General features: G+C 36.8%; 1 protein-coding gene across 2 annotated transcripts in view; it reads right to left on the bottom strand.

Annotated features, from left to right (window-relative positions):
• The window catches only part of LOC131573653 (ankyrin repeat and sterile alpha motif domain-containing protein 1B-like), a 409,781-nt gene that overhangs the window by 392,160 nt on the left and 582 nt on the right, over positions 1-17,039 (bottom strand). The window lies entirely within an intron of this gene.

The raw sequence follows: 17,039 nt of genomic DNA, 5'->3' as shown, positions 1-17,039 counted from the left end.
CATTCTGTAGCTTCTCTTTATATCTCTTCTAAATAAATACGTTTATTCATGCTTATGTTTTAACTAACAAAATCATGCCTCCAGGTTTTTTATAAACCAGTAAATCAGCCAGCCACTGTACTTTTCCTCACTCTTTTTGGTTTTTCATTACTTTAATTATCTTATTACAGAGCAGCCCCATTGTAAGTCTGAAGTACTTAAGTGTGAAGTTCTTTTGTTTACATTATAAAAAAGGCCCATCCAGCACAATCTAGCAGTATCACCAAAGCCAATTAAATGTGTGTGACCTAAAACGACTCTGTTTACTGCCAGAAATCCCTAGTCACACCTTTTTCTTTTTTCACTCTCATCTAAATTATCTCTGAAAACATATCTGACATCCTCATCTTCAGCTCTCCTTTCTGAAGTAGTTTATGTTCTTATCAGGTATTTCTGCATAGGTTTTTATCTCTCCATGAACTTACATATAATCAGTCAAATCATCCAACAATTCTTTAGGATACTTCCTATCCTTACTATTATGCTAAGTCTCAGTTCATAGAAAAGAGTATACAACCCAAGCAGATTTCCATATTCTAAATAAAATACGACTTCTCTATTTCACAGTTTTCCTCTTTAATGTTGGATGTGATTATGGGTGACTTGTCCTGTTTTAGTCTAATCATACTTGCCACTGGTTCATCCTCAGGAATATCACCTTTTTTCTTAAACAAAGACATCAGTTTCTCTGTTTTCAGACTACTTTGTCACTGTATCCTTCAAAATCTTCAATTTTTAAAATCAAAATCTTGCAATTTTTAGCCCAATAGGCAACACTTCCTGGTTTGTGTTCCTGTATTATTTTGCCTCGGGTGATTATTTTTATGGTTTAAACTCGTGGAGAGAGAGAAGAGAGAGATGGTGGCAGGGCAGAATGGGATGCAGAGATGTGGTGAGAAAGGGATGAATTGAAAGGTAGATCAATGAAGATAGTTATGGGGGAGAGAGAGGCAGAGAAAGGAGGAACAGGCAGGGGGGACAGGTGGGCAGAGAAACCAAGAGAGAGGGATCAGAGGAAAGGGGAAGAAAGAAATAGGGATATTAAAGAAAGACTTCTATGGTCCAAATTGATATATTTCAGTAATGTAATATTTTAAAGAATGCATTTTTCTCCAATCAGTTCAACTAGAAGTTATATATGAATAGTAATTACTCTAGCAGATGAAAATTATTGCACATGTATAAAACGTCACCACAGACATGAATGGATTGATGATACTTATCTGAAAAAGGATACATTTTAAATCTTGTTCAGTGCCTGAACAAATCAAACCTACGACAAATACATGCATAACTGCTAAGTTCTGCTAAGTCTATAAACTATAGTCGAAATACTCTACAAGTTCAAAGTCCCGTACTTCGAAGTCCATGCCACAGAGAAAACTGCAGGTCCACTTCAAACACTGCTAACACTTCTGAACCTACCATCACAGAACACTAACACATTTCTTACTCATTCAAAACGTTGTCACACAAAAATAATTGAATTGAAAGGTGTGGTTCAGAAATGTTTCAATATAATACAAACAGACTTTGCAAATTGCCTTTAGAATTCACTAAAGTATTTGACTTCCAAATTTTGAGTCTCTGGTAGTTACGTTCCTATGTGAAATTTAAACTAAGAATCATTCTGAAGTGGGGGTTTTTTGTGTTGACTTTTAAGTTTTTTAAACAGAAAAGAACAGAATGTGAAACTCAAGGCTGCTGGATTATGATGGGAAGATTAAACTTAAAGTAACCCTGTACCATCATTCTGTGTCCCAGTCAAGTGTCATGACTTTGTCATACAACTGCTTGTATGTTTTGGATTTAAAATCTTTAATCTCTTTCAATATTTTTATGTAACTCTGTATAATCTTTGGTCTAGGGAAAAGTACATGCTGAGTAAACCAGTTATTTCAGAACTCTCTTGGGTTAAGACCAGAGACTTGAACCTGAGTCTACACATCAGAGGTGAATTACGGGGTTATCAGCTTAACTACTGTTTTGGGCTCTGTTATACTCCATGCTGTTTCTGCGATCAGAAACTTAGATCACAACAAGCTACCACAGCTCAATTAGCAAAGCTGGTATTTTTTCATTGAACCTGGCTTTTGAAAAAATTATAAACAAACTTATCCACTTTAATTTTATTACCAGCTGCTCTTCAGAGCTATGTGAAACATTCATACATAACTACAGACATACAGACACCTCTACTTTCTTGAAAACAAATATATTGATTGGGAGGGAAGAGGGCATGTATCTTTGACATCATCATATCATTGATGCATGTCTCTAAGGAGAGGAACTTGGATCTTTTCACTGAAGCATAGATCTATAAAATGGACACATAACTACCTAACTGTGACTGAGCTCATTTCAAGATTTTTCAAGGTTTCCTATATAGGCAAGACATAACTCAAATTTATTTGCAAAATGTCTTCAGTATGTTTTCTCCCACTTGCATTATTTTCTGGAGGATGGTGATACCCAGCCCTGTCTCATTAGCATTGAAGTAACATCCTGCAACAACAACAAAAAAGATGTGTGAAGATAAAGTGAGTAATTATTTACATTTAAGTTTTTAAGCTGTAGTAGAAAATACTGACCTATTGAGAAATTGATAGGCTAGCTCACTATTGATTAACAGTAAAACATATAAACACAACTTGATAGTGTTTCAAATGGAAAAGAGAATCTAATGATCAAAGTACAAACAGAATTGGAGATGTGTAATATTTAGCACAGTAATACTCATTTACACAATATCAATAATGCAGTCAGTGTCTAGATACAGAATACACTGCTGTTAGCCAAAATGCATTTTCTTCATTTGGAATTTGAACTAAAGTTTGGGTGTGCAAGTCTTCAGCTGTTATGTTAAAGTTAAATTATCCCAGCTTAAGCCCGAGAATCCATTTGAAGGGATACAAGGCAAACTTCTCTTTGCATTCTGTAATTTCTACTCAGAGCATATGCTTATTGACCCAAAAACCTCCTGAAAAAAACCTCTTGAAAATGATGGAAAAAATCAGATACTGTATTACATACAGCCAACTTCAGCACAGCAGAACAACACCAAATTAAGAGACATATAACACTTTGGATGAGAATGTCAGGCTACTTTTTCCTTTTCTGACAATTTTTAAGGTGGGTCACAAATCTCTAATCTTAGTCCCACGTGTTTGTTACCAGGTTTCTAAGCATTTTCAAATCTAGCTAAAAGCTCTTTGCATGATGCCCACAAACACTAAACTTAAAACATCTTCAGAAAGAAAGTAATTCTTCATACCTGAATCAGAAGTGGTTCAAATACCAACTTTAAATGGAAAACAACTATTTTAATCATTCACATTATTGTCAAGTTCTGTATGCTTAGATGTGTAATAATGTACCCTAATGGAATTGCAAAGGGAAAGAGATTTGTCATCAAAATTATACTGCATTTGCCTGTGATGATCTGAATGTTAGGCCATGTGACTAAAATTGCACATGATTAGAAGTATACCCTGAGCAGTGCTAACACAGTCAGTACAGCCTCCTTTGCTGCTCTGGTAAATTTGAAATAGTTCCTGACAACTCCCTATGTGAGTGTCAATTCAACTGCTTTGAAAGGTATTATCTGCCCTATAGTTACAGTGAAAAAACCCATCCTTTCCTGAAATCTGTATGCTTTACCCAAGGTTCATCTGATGGCCAGTAAGTTTGGTAGCGCAATACTGTGAAATTATTATATATATTATATAGATTGCTTTCTATGGAGCTGAGAGGGAAAATCCTTGAAGACCCAAATCTCCAGGAATACAGTGAATTGACAGTTTTACCAAAAGATAAATTTTTTTTGCAGGAAGATCTCAGCTGTATTCTGGACTTTTCCAAGAATCCCAGAAGACTGCAATACTGCATGCTGTATGACAGCTGCTGGAGCAACTGACAGTGCTACAGCAACTCACAAGTCAAATGAAACTCATCAAGAAAGATGCATATTATGAGCTGACCTTCTGCAGTAATTGTTCTTAATTCCTCTTTAGGAATTGTGACACTCAGAAATGGTGACATTTCGTGTAATTTAATAAATTCATACTTTCAAAGGAGATTTGGGTAATTAGCTACTATGAAAACTAGCCAAAGTAGTAAACTTCCAAAGAAAGAAGTCTAGACATTCTGGCTCCATCCTTTAAAAAATAATCCTGAGGCCTGCTTTCTCACTGTTGACCAAGTTTTTTTTTTAACCCAAGAACATATTTTAACAGAAATACCACAAATGGACTGAGTTCCTTCCTTCTCCCATTTTTCTGTGATAGTGGGTTTGGCTCTGGCATTTTCCCAAAGTAGCTAGGCAAATTCATCCACATGCACTATGGGTCTCTTGGGCAAAGACCAAACAACATCCAACCACCAGCATGTATTTTCTTGTCACTCTCTAAATAAATTTGCCACTTCTTAAGTTTTCGTCAGTCTTTGAGGAGGGTTCTGAAAGTGGACCTCTACCGTTTTGTCCAGGAAATTGTCATACCCTACTTTGTAAATCAGTCCTGTACCCCCAATCTCACACTTTTGATCAGCACTGTGTCTATTCTTTCAAACTACCCAATAAATTCTGCTTTATGTTCAATTTTCCATGTCATTTCCAGCCTAGTGCCTTCTGCATTCTCCAAAGTCATTAACCTAGATTTTTTTATTTTTTTTTCTTTTATCATATGGACTCCCTGGCCTTGAGATGAATATCTGCAGCAAGGTTCTCTTTTTCAAGGCTGGCATTAGCAACTACAGGATTCTTCATATCCTGAATTTTTCTCCCTTGTCAAGCTGGGCATCACAATTTTAGTGGGAAAAGAAGAGATGATGATGATGAGAAAAAATCCTATGAAAACAATATATACTTACTGACAGAAGGGAAAGAAATCTCCTTGTCTCTTACCACCATCATAATTAGCTGATTTATTCCCTGGAGGCTGTCTACTGAAATAGGCAGCCAAACAAGGAGGATGCTCCCTTGGCATTTTAAAAAGCAGACACTTCTAAACAGCCTCACTTGCTTTTCTCAAAACTTACTTCCTTAGTCTGTGCCCTGTTACAACCAGTTGAGCTTTAAAGCAAAAGAAGGAGAGCAAACATTGCAACTGTTCATGTCATAGCAAAAGCTATTCATGCACTGGAGATGCATGACAAGATTTCTGCTGCTTTTACTCCTTTTATGCCATTTATGCCTGTGTAATTCTTTCTTGCTTGAATGACAGAGACATGGATGCTCGGTGCTGAAGCTTCTCTCTTTTTTTGGTTAAGCAGTACCAATACAGTGAGTAACACAGGCCAGGAATGGCTTCTCTTCTGAAGTAACTTATTAGTTTCGGCTCACAGTTTAAGTGGGAAAATGATACACATCCCATTTATGCCTCAAACTATCTTTCTAGAGCACAAGAGGAAATGTTTCATCACTGGGGAATGACTCTGCTGTTTCCTCAATAACTGTTTCCCACAAGAGAAGAGAGGAAACTAACATCTTTCCCCTACACACAGTTCTTTCATTTCATCTTAACACTTTACTTTCAACAATTAAAGTTTAATTTTTCTTGCCTCAGTTTTGCTATTTCAGGTAATATAATGAGAATCTTGTTCAAATTATATCATTAGTCACTGAAAAGAAAAAAAAAAAGGAAAAAAACATCCTCCAGCATCTTAAATTCCACATAATATCTCATAAAGATATTATATTCACAGCAGGAGTTGTATTTTTTTTTAAGTTATTAGAGGTATCTCACCTCTAACAGAAGGTTCTGTTCACCACCATATGTGTAGTCCATATTTACAATTTCAAAAGAAATATATTTTTCTCTGGAAAAATATATATATATTTCTGTGAAAGTATATACATAACTGTATACAAAAAGAGTGTATTAAAAATTGTTGAGATTGCAAAGGCAAGGATTAAAGTTCCGGTGCTAAGTCATCCTACTAACACACAGGTATTAGCCATAATCACATGATTTCCTTTCATTGTGCAATGAATGGTGATCTTGGAACAGTTGAAGGTCTATCCCCTAGAATGGGGATGATTGAATAAAAACTCTTTTCTTTTTGAAAATCAAAACTATTAAAAGGTGCATTGGTATTTATTAAATCAATTAAACAAGGTAAGAACTGGAGCAGCAGTTTAATGCTGCTCCACAGAACTGAATCCTATCCATGTCTGTTCTCCAGAAACAAATCTCTGAATATATGAACAGATCTTTATACATTTGAACATAAAATACTACTTAATTTACAGAGAATGTTCTTCACATAATACTTCATTAAGATGTGAAATCCTCGCTGTGAGATGCCATGAATGCTAAAAATTTGCATTGCTTCAAAGACCAATTGAACAAATGAATGGAAGAAAAAAATCCACTGGAGCTAGTTAATACAAAGACAATACATCTGTTGTAGAAAGCTGCTGTAAATTGCTAAAAGCTGTGAGAGTACACTGGAGAAACTGTTACATACTACGTGTTTGCTTTGCCACTATATTCTTTTAAGAACAGGCTCTTAACCCCCAGTCAAAACTGGAGAAGAGTACTTTTCTAGACAGACATTCATTCTGACTGTGAAGAGCCACTCCTATAATTTTACACTAACTATATTAATCCTGTGAAAAACGCGCTCATTGAAGCCACCAGATGGAATCGCCAATTCAACACATACTTCTTGCCATAATCTAAGAGTGCTTCAGTCAGCATTTTTAAGTGCAGATATTAAAACCCCTACGTAGTCACTGAAATACAGGGACAGTAAACTCATTTAATGCTGTGAAGCAATCAGATACTATAGCGACAAACATCACCAAAAAAAAAGCCCAGGAGAAAAATTAATCATTCTTTTTGTAGAGAAGATGTTGAATTGTGTGCAGAAAATAAGGCTCAGGGCTAAACACTTAGTAGTAAGTTAAAAACACTGAATAACTGCTTATTTAATGAGCACTGTCTATCCTGGACTTCAAGTGAGAAAAAGACTACAGACTGAGTCATTAAAAAAAAAACAAAACATGTAATGCCTGCATTCAGTGAGATACATAAAAACTTCGTTGGAAACCTTAATTGTATCATTCATATAAAAAAGCAGACTAAAACTCCTGAAATTTCACCCTGTGCTGTCATCTTGGCAAAACTTTCCTAGATGATTTATCACAACCCCTCCTTCCACTTAAACTAATGGCATGACTGGCGGCCCTTTATTAACCACTATCATAGCAATTCATTTTAGCACTAAAAGAATAGGAGACAATTTGCAAATGCATTTCACAAATATAGCAAGGAAATATGAAAATGTCAGGCTTTGAATGAAAACTATGTTTCAGTGCATGTGCATTTCCTTTCAATTCTGCTGAATGAATTTTTCTTTATTCTGCTCCATTTCTCATAGCTCATCTCCTAAACTTCTCCCATTGTCCTCAGCACTGCTAACTGCCATGGTCAGTCTCAGTTCTTACTCCTAATCTCAATTCTTTTGCTCATTTCCTTTACAAACCATTTCTAACATTCTAGTCTTTTCAGAGTTTTACATACAGCCTGCTTGCCAAACCACTCCAAATACCTTTATTCAGGTCTCCACCTGTCTTCTACCCTCATCTCCTCACCCAGAACATATGCTTATTCCATACCTTTAGGGGCTTTATTTTCTGATTACAACAAGACACCTCTCCCTTTGAAATTATGACTTACATAGTCTACATGAAAGGAGGAATAGAGAGGACAGATTTAACGACAGATTTAACTGTTGTGACAGGCAAACAACAGATTTGTAACATGTACGTACGCTCCATGCCGTATGCTTTATTTCCTCAAATGATTTATTTGGTTCTCTGACGCATTACTTGTGCACATTATATGAGAAGATCCTTGGCAGATCTACCACTTGGTTATGCAAGATACTGCTCTGCAATAAATGTGCACAAAACAGGAAGCAGGGTGATTGCAAATCACTTATGAGCATATTTTGACAAATTAACTATCAAGATGACAAGAAGGACATGGAAGTGGATAAATAATTACTTGAGAAAGCTGAAAACTAAAAATAAGTGCAAATTATGTTTTTAAGAAACCTTACCAATGACTTAATTGAGATTCTGGGGTCAAACTATATGAATATGCTGGGGATGTTAATTTGCAAAAAATAACCTAGAGATTCACTATTCATATTGAGTGACAGCTAAAAATGGAAAACAATGACCCTGACAAGTCAGTAAGTAAACATGGAAGACATTAAACCCAATAGTTAATTCTCAGATTACCAGTAAAAATGATACTGGAAAGTTTTATCATGATGGTTTAAAATTCAGGCAATGTGTGGTGGGAAAATACCTAGTCCAAAAGATAGTCCCAATTCTGATTCAGAAAACTTTCCTTCCTTCCTTCCTTCCTTCCTTCCTTCCTTCCTTCCTTCCTTCCTTCCTTCCTTCCTTCCTTCCTTCCTTCCTTCCTTCCTTCCTTCCTTCCTTCCTTCCTTCCTTCCTTCCTTCCTTCCTTCCTTCCTTCCTTCCTTCCTTCCTTCCTTCCTTCCTTCCTTCCTTCCTTCCTTCCTTCCTTCCTTCCTTCCTTCCTTCCTTCCTTCCTTCCTTCCTTCCTTCCTTCCTTCCTTCCTTCCTTCCTTCCTTCCTTCCTTCCTTCCTTCCTTCCTTCCTTCCTTCCTTCCTTCCTTCCTTCCTTCCTTCCTTCCTTCCTTCCTTCCTTCCTTCCTTCCTTCCTTCCTTCCTTCCTTCCTTCCTTCCTTCCTTCCTTCCTTCCTTCCTTCCTTCCTTCCTTCCTTCCTTCCTTCCTTCCTTCCTTCCTTCCTTCCTTCCTTCCTTCCTTCCTTCCTTCCTTCCTTCCTTCCTTCCTTCCTTCCTTCCTTCCTTCCTTCCTTCCTTCCTTCCTTCCTTCCTTCCTTCCTTCCTTCCTTCCTTCCTTCCTTCCTTCCTTCCTTCCTTCCTTCCTTCCTTCCTTCCTTCCTTCCTGGCATCTATCTCTTGGATACTTCTCATATTGTGACAGTGTGAATATTTAACAGCTTAACCTATTTTAGCACTTGTCCAGGCTATGAAGGATTAGGAGAAAATCCACATGCCAATTACACCATTCTTACAGGAAAAAGAAGTCTCATTTACAGGAGAAAGAAGTTACTAATGTGTAAACTCAAAGACTCAAATGTGATATTTGTGGTTTTGTAATGACTAACAATTCAGAAAAATTAGTACAACACAAAAAACTGTCCAACTCCAGCACAAGAGATTATGGTGGTGTAAGAGTCTCTTCACTCCTGGTTGAAGGACTACACAATGTTTTTGCCTGAATTTCATGAGGCTCCAATAAGCCCATTTCTCCAGCCTGTCCAGGTCCCTCCTTACAGCAATTCCTCATATGAATGTTTTTTCCATAATTTGGTGTCATCTGCAAACCTGCTATAGGTGATACACTGCAATCAGTACTGGCCCTTGAATCCTGAGGAAACCCTCTAGTAAATACCAGCAGCTGGACTTTGTACTGTTGATCACACCCTCTCACAGTCCATCCAAGTTTCAACCCATCTTATCATCCTCTTATTCAGTCCATAGCTCATAGTTTTGACTGAGACTGCTCTGAGGTAAAACACCACAGTTTTCCCCTTGTCCACAGATGCAGTTTTCACATTGTAGAAGGCAATTGAGGTGGGTCAGGCATGACTTAGTAAATCCATGCTGGCTGTTCTCAGTTGTGTTCCTATCCTTTGAGAGAACAGAAATTACATCCATGAGCATATGCTCTGGAACCTTCTCTAGGACCTAGAATAGACTGATGAGCCAGGTGACCCCAGAACCTTCATTTTGCTCTTCCTGAACACAGGCATGACATTTTCCTTTTTCAGTTATCAGAAACTTCCCGTGTTTGACACAATCCTCCAAAAATTAAGAGTGGTCTCACAGTAATATTGGTTCCTCAAATGTAAATGTTCCCCTGATCTTCCTCTACTGTGGGGACTGTTTTGAAAGCTGGCAAAGTCCGACTTTACAGCCAAACAAGCAAAGCAGAAAAGGCAACAAGTCATTACCTTTTCCATGAGCTTTGTCACTAGGTCTTCTGCCCCACCAAGCACTGAGTCCATATTTTCTTTTGATGTCAACATATTTACTTTTGTCTTTCCTATCTTCCTAAGCTTCAACTCCAGGTAATGTTTTATAATTTGTTTCTTGTACACTTGGTGCATTTTCAATAAACCTCATGTGATACAACATCACAAATTTTAAGCAGTTTTCAGGTATCTCTAACTTCAATCAGCCAGAATTCTGCCTCTTGGCCAGCTAATCTAGTGATTATCAATTGGTACCTCCTGTCTACTGCTTCTGAATTAATCCAAATCAGCTATACAACACAGAAGGAAAGAAATTATACCCAAATTTAGCTTCAACCTACCTATATAAGTGGTCATTTTTAATATATTCTACATATACTTTCAATTACAATTGTTTTCCTGTTCTTCAAAGTTTACCTACAGAAGTATTTAAATGAGGGATGTGTTCCATCTTGACATAAAATCATTCAATATCCATTTGGGGTGAGCTCAGTCACTCTCTATGCCCCCTAACAACTAGATCTCCATTGGCTGTAGTAGGAGCTTAGATATCTAACACTGACATCAACAGAAACATGGCTGCCACTGGCTGCTTTAAAGAGGAACTAAATTGCACTCAAGATGTCATTTTTAGCATTTTTTCTTGCTTTAGAAAGTGTATGTGCAATACATAGGAAACAGTATAAAATTATTATAATAAAAGCATAACAGTGCGGAATTAAATCTCACAGAACCTTTCTTACACTAAATACCTGTACATCATTAGAAATTCATAGATGTTAAGCAAGGTGCAGAACAGTTGTATCACTTCTTAATGCAAAGTGATCATACTGAAAATACTGTCACCAGGAAAAAGTAATTAAAAAAAAAAGTCTTCCAATAAAGGCTAGAAGGTAAAAAAAAAAGTATTCCCTACTTCCCAAAAGACTTCACACACATGAAAATGTCCTATCAGTTGGCAGAATTTAACACTACTTCCTATGCCTTACACATTTAACACTGAAAGCTGTCAATATATTTTACCTTGATATATTAGTATAGGATTAGGATGTGTACTCTAACTGGAAGTGGCCAGCAGAGAAACTCCATGACATGACAGAAGGGAATTCCAGCTGTGGAGCTCTTGTATCTGTCACCTCCCCAGATGAGCAGACTAAGCTTACTGAAGAAAAGGCACTGTAACTGCACCCTACATTACACTGTCCCTTACAGATTATATACCAGTAGCATAAACTAAAGCAGTTTATAAATTGCTTCCACTAATGCCTTTGCCAGGAAAATAAAAAAATGGCCTAGATCTGTAAGCACTCCTTAGCAACTCACCCATGAATACTCATACAAACTGAAATTGAAGCAAATAAAATAATTTACCTGTACAGTTTTGGAAACACGGCTATGTACTGGATCCCTACTGCAGTGACTGTGAAAACACCTGCCCTAAAAGCATCTGTATTTGCTCTTTAAAACATTTCCAACCTTCACAAGACAATAGACGATTCTTCATTCCCTTTTATTTATTTCCCCTCTTAGTTCTACTAAAACATTACTTCTTAAAAACAGTAATGTCATGTCAGTGTCAAAAATTTACAAAGCAGCATTAATTCTATGGAATTAGCAAACCTTTAAAAAGATAAATGTTAGACAGGAGGGGAAACATGGTGGTGATCACAATGACTTTATAGGATCCTCTGTGGAATTAGGCACTAGTCATCTAGTGGCTAAGTATTCTACAAGAATTCTAAAAGGGTTTTTTTTTAGTTACAGACACTTCAGCCTTCTGAATGTTTTTCTTTACCTTCTACATTTAACATGTTTGTCAAATTACCCTTACTAGTCTGCCAGATTCCATCATACACTCCATCAGTCCTCCCAGTTGTACCTTCCCATATCTTTATCTGCCCATATCTACGGACAGATAAAATTACCTTGGTAGATTTTACATTAGAACTAGAGTTCTTGCTGGTCATTTTTTGCATTTGCTATAACTTAGAAAATTAATAGAACGTACACTTGACCAATATTCAGAAAACTATTTCTGGAGTAAGAAGTGAGAGGTTTATCCATAGAGTTTAACTACAGAGCTTGGTCATACTGAACTCCTAGGGAGGATTTATTACACAGACCTTGAGAATCATCTTGTCCTTAACCATCTATCAGATGTCCTGGATATTGTTATATCACTACCTTTACATACTGTAAATATTTCAAACTAGAGAATAAATCTAAGGAGTTCAATAGATAAAATGTTGTCTGAACTTTGATTGAAAGCATTTATCAAAAACAAGAATAAAAATAAGTCTAAGAAGGGTAGATAATGAAAGAGATGAGCTTCTCTTAGCCTTCAACAAAATGAAGGCTGAGAAGCTCAAACATTTGAAAGGGCAAACAGAGTCAAGGCAGCAAACAACTATCACTAATACCAAGAAGCATAAACTGCTGTCCTGATTATTAGTTTGCTTTCCATACTGAAAGGCAGAAAGAAGAAAGATTAAATATGTCCTCAAAAGAATTAGGTTACCTATTCTAACAGGATAAAGAAGATTATTGGGAAATCTGGGAATGCTGGTCTCTGCTTAGGACAAGGCCTACCAAGTGTGATCTGCTTTTGCAAAAGAAGCTGAATGAATCAGAGGGCTCGGCACAAGGACAGAAGAGGATCTGTGTGGCTTTCAGCACGCACTGAGGCCATCAGGCTAAACTGTGGCTTTGCTGCAAGCAAGACACTGCTCTGAGAAACAGATGAGGAAACAGATTGCAACTCCCAGACTGACAATCTGCTTGCCGTGTTTCTTACACTTTAGAGGAGAAATAACTTGGGCCAGGCCTATACGTGGTGTAGCTGCGCTAAGTAAGGCTGAGCAAAGAACGAAGCCATTCCCTGCCACACTGCCAAATGTGGAAAGGGAAAAAACCAGCTCCAGGCAGGCTGCTCCACCCTCTCATGCTGTGTAATGGCAGCAGCCAACAAAGAGCAAAAAAGGGCCAATTCAACCTTCCCTACTACTCTGTGCCAGTTCATATTAATTAATATTCAATCCCACAGTCCTGTTAAAAATCCAAAGTTCTTTTAACATGTACAGTTTAAAAAGACTAAAAATTAGCATATAATCAAAAACTATCAATTTCTGCTAGTAACATAGAACAAATAGGCATGTGCATGGCTACATGTGGCAAAATGAGGTAAGGTCTCTGAGATACATTAAAACCTTCAAAGTTATTTTTCCTAAAAACTCTTTGAAAGAAAAAAAGGCTGTCTTTATCCAACAATGAACAACTGGTTGGTCAATTAAAACAGGCTATGCATACAGAGATGATCAAATTAAGTAAATTAAAAATACCAGGTTGTTAGAAACACTATACTCTTTCTATGTGTTAAAGCTTTTAACACAAATTTAAGGATTTGGGATACAGAAATTAAATTATACATTCCGTTAGAGAGACTGTGGGATTTTACTGTCAAGTTTTTGTTTACACTGGAATAATAGAAAAGCTAGTGAAATTAGGTAAAAATATATGAAAATTCTATTTGCAATCTGGAAAATAATCCACAATTCTAAACTTTAAAAACTTTCATTTTTTAATACGAAACATAGATAATAACTAACATATGGATGGATTCCAGGCAGTGGAATCCACAAAGAAACAGAAAAAATAAATTTAGACTTAAGACTTTGAATGTTTCATGAGGTGTCTCAACATAGTAAAAGAAGAGACTCCAGCCCTGCACTAATGTTTTGGGTTAGAGACCATAGGCAAAACATGTAACACAGTTTTAGATACCTTGGTGTATCACACCAGGAATTTAGATGTATCTCCAGAGCTCCTGATTCTTTGTCAAAGCCCATCAGTCCATTCAGAAAACACATGGGCACCTGAAGTACCCGGAAGTATCCAAGTTTAAGGAACTAAATTATGTTAGGCATTTATTTAGGTTACTTGCTCTAGTATGTTGCAATGCCTTATGCTGATCTTTGCACCTGAGAAATTCACCTTCACTATATTTGCCTGCAATCTTTATGATAAAGGGCAAACTATGGAAATTGAGGCAGGGGGCAAAAACTGACCCAGAGCAGCCTTCCAAAACTTCTCCTGAGCTGAAACAAGTTACAGAGTCCACACAGTCAAACGTCGCTGATTTGTTGTCATTGTTTTAGATAAACCAATTTAGGCATGAGGTATTATGTAGTAAGTATTACAGATATCTGGGTGCATATGAGGTCTTAATTAAGCATACATAATTTTTATGCACTTTCCACATACTCTAAGCACGTGTCTAAATTCTTGTAGGAATTAATTCATACATTTACATGTGTGCTTAAATAGCCTTCCAGAACAGAGGTGTTTTCCTGAACTGTTGTCATAATTTAATGACTTAGGAGTTAGCAGTCAGGCCTTCAAAAATTATATAATTTAGTCTGCAATTAGCATCAACAAATAGTTCTAACTATGGAATGCCCATACAAAAGTTTGCCCTATTTTCCCCCCAAGTATCATAAAACACGTTAACCGCTAAGAAAAAAACACTGTTATAAAAATGTAAATAGGACATCAGAGCTCAGATAGTTTGTTCATTGGTTCAGAAAACAATCAATGTGTATTTGTCAATTTATGAATATTAAATTTCATTCACAGGGTGCATAATCACTGTAAAGGAAATTTCCACCAGAAAAAGGTGTCTAACTGTAGAGAGTTCAGCTACATAAACTATGTTGTCTCCAGCACTCTGAAGAAATCCAAAGGGATAATGTACTCCTACTACCTAGACCAACACATCAGGCACAGTATTAGCCCATTTGCATGCTGAAAGAGTTGGACTGTTCCAACCTAACACTAGAAACAGCACTGCCAAAAGGAGAAAGAAAGATCAACATGGACCTTTCTTACCACAGTGGGACACGTACGGTCCTGGGGCACCATTTTAGAAACTAAGTAATAACTATGATGAAAAAAACAGCAGCAATTACTGACAAAATGACTCCTAAATATTAAATAAAATTAAGAAAATTACATCCCTATATTTTTCTCTGTAAGGTTTTTTTTTAAAACAGCTTTCAAAAGTTTTTATTCTAATAAACTGTATGCAAAAATACCAGTATAGCTCTACTAGTAAACTTCTTCAGGTTTTCTATTTAAAAAAAATCTTTGGATCCCCCCCCCCAAACTCAAACTTTTATACTGTACAAGTATGGCTCTTCTACAACTTTGCTTTTTTCAGTAGGTGTTGACTTCCCAAACAGGATCAGAATGTTCACATGACTTTCATATTGTTTCCATTTTTTCTGTACTAAGATAGATCCAACCTTAATCTTGCATGTCATTCTGGACTTAATCCATAATTAATGGCATCAGTTAGATCATGGACCATCTCAAACCCCCTCCCCTCCAAAAAAACCCAAACAGAAACCAAACAAACAAAAAAACAACTATGTCAAAATACCTGTCACATAAAATCCTTTCTTGAAAAACATTTACTGTAATACACAGTAGTTTCTGCTTTGGCCATTTGTGCTGAAACCTCCAAAAAGTCTTATGTTCCATAGTGTGTTAGATTGTGAACATTTAAGCATCAGACCATTACCAAATTCTTTCTAAATTAGAAATATTTCATCATACAGCTGGATGCAGCATACAGATGAAACTTCGCTCCTAATTTTTGGAGTTGCGTTTACGGAAGCCATAGACATTCTTGTTAACATTAGTTAGAAATGCCATAAATTAAATAGCATTTGTTTTACTCTGCTTTACTTCTCTTCAAGTTAAGTGCACTTCCAGGAAATAAAAAAAAAAGCAGCCAGTTGACTTTATAACCTAAAATTCTTCAATCCTGAGTAAGAAACAAGGACTGCGATGACACATCTGTATATACAAAACACATGGTTCACGTGTTCTGTGTACACAACATACAACAATGGTGTTTAATAAAGGAAGGCAAGCACAAGCAAATACACCCCCTCACGACATACAGCATGAAATTAACAGTGCAAGAATACAGCACAGGCAGTAGCTCTGGAGAAAGCCACTACACAAACCATGCGTTAGAACTAGATTATAAATGGCTAGTCATTGTACTGAAGTGAACTTACTACTGTACTTGGAAAAGTGGGTATCATATTTCAAATTCAACTGACTATCTGGTACACTTCTCCCTAGGCAGCCTATTCGAGCACAGTATAAAAAAGCAATCACATGGTGTGTTTTGATTTTGGTCAATGGGCTAGTAATTCAACAGTGGTGCAATAGCCAATTGAGCTGGGGCACCACAGAACTTTGGTAAACTACCAAATACACGAACTGTTGTTGTTTACAGGACTAAACATAGCTTTAAAATAGCAAGATTTTATAATACAGTTTGAACAGTATAACTTGGAGAGTGAACATTAAATTTTCCCTGATAGGGAAATTTGAACTTGGAAATAATATAAATACCTTGACAAAAAGGCACTGGCAACAGAATCACAAATATATTTTCATTTAATCAATTTCCATTGTGCTAGGCCTTTTCTTTCTTTAAGGAACAAAAAACCAAACCAAACCCCCAATTTACTGAACTTCTAGGTCAACAGTGTTTCAGTTCATTTTGTCTTCCTTTGCTATGCCTAGTTAAGCACTGAACACTAGCACTGGACTGTGTGCTGCAGACCTTCTCTGCTCTGAATACAGTCCAATGCCGTAAATGTGACAATGCTCTGACTTAAGAGCATGATGAAACTTACGATCAAAGCTATGCTGTAGATCCCAGGAGACACAACTAATGACTGAAGTTAAGCCCTATCACCCAACATGGCCAGTAACCCAGTTACACTCCACTAAAGCCAGGTACCTTGAAAGTAATGCTGCTCTTACCTAACCTGCTCCCTAAGTTTTAGACCTCCTCTGCCTCGATGATCCCCCACAAAAAAGATTCCCCTTCTTTGTTTTGTAGGCTTATTACTATGGCATGCCTAATTTCTTCTGCC

Source organism: Poecile atricapillus, chromosome Z, assembly GCF_030490865.1.
Source record: "Poecile atricapillus isolate bPoeAtr1 chromosome Z, bPoeAtr1.hap1, whole genome shotgun sequence".
Classification (NCBI taxonomy): Eukaryota; Metazoa; Chordata; class Aves; order Passeriformes; family Paridae; genus Poecile; species Poecile atricapillus.
Note: the sequence above shows the minus strand (reverse complement) of the source record. Positions and strands in the feature narration are given on the sequence as shown.